Source organism: Gnatocerus cornutus, unplaced genomic scaffold (genome assembly GCF_029298725.1).
Source record: "Gnatocerus cornutus isolate USDA-ARS CGAHR unplaced genomic scaffold, icGnaCorn1.1 ctg00000303.1, whole genome shotgun sequence".
Taxonomy (NCBI): Eukaryota; Metazoa; Arthropoda; class Insecta; order Coleoptera; family Tenebrionidae; genus Gnatocerus; species Gnatocerus cornutus.
Window position 1 is genome coordinate 22737 of NW_028275622.1, and position 784 is coordinate 23520.

Below are 784 nucleotides of genomic sequence, written 5' to 3' on the forward strand. Positions count from 1 at the left end.
TTACCTTTTCCGCAACTTTTGATATTGTTGGTAGAAGGCTAATTGGTCTGTATGCGTTTGGTGCATTGGGGTTTTTCCCCGGTTTCAAAATGGGGATGACATCTGCTACTTTAAGTTTTTCCGGGAAGATACAAAGATTAAGCATGGCATTTATTATATTCGTTAGTTGTTTTACAGCTTTCGCTGTAAGATTTTTCAGTATTCTGTTTTCAATGCCGTCATTTCCCGGGGCTTTGTTATTCGGTAAAGTGCTTATGATTTTTGCGATTTCTGTGGGTTTGACGGCCGTAGGCGCGTCTATCTGGGAATTGTCACTATTGAAAGAGTTTACTGTTTCAATTATTTCTGTTTGTTCGGGTGTGTTGTGATTATCACTTGTGTGGATCGTTTCATAATATGTTGCCAGTGTGTTTGCTTTTTCCACATTATTAAATGCTGTGTTGTTATTGGATTTAAGGATAGAGATGGGGGTAAATCGTCTTTTGAGAGCTTTTGTCATTTTCCATAGAGAATTATCGTGCGGATTTAATTTGCCAAGTTTTGTTTCCCATTTGTTCTGTCTGAATTCTTTTATTTCTTGTTTAATTTCTCTGGTTAATTCAGATGCTTGGTTTTTGAAAAATGGGTCTCGTGTTCTTTGGTACAGTTTTCTGATTCGGTTCTTGAGTTTTATTTTCTCTATGGTTGCTTTCGGAATTTCGTCTCGAAAAGGATTTATTGTTTTCGTCGTCGTGACTTGGTCTTTGGCCTTCTGGATGGCCTTAATGAACAGTTCAATCTGTTT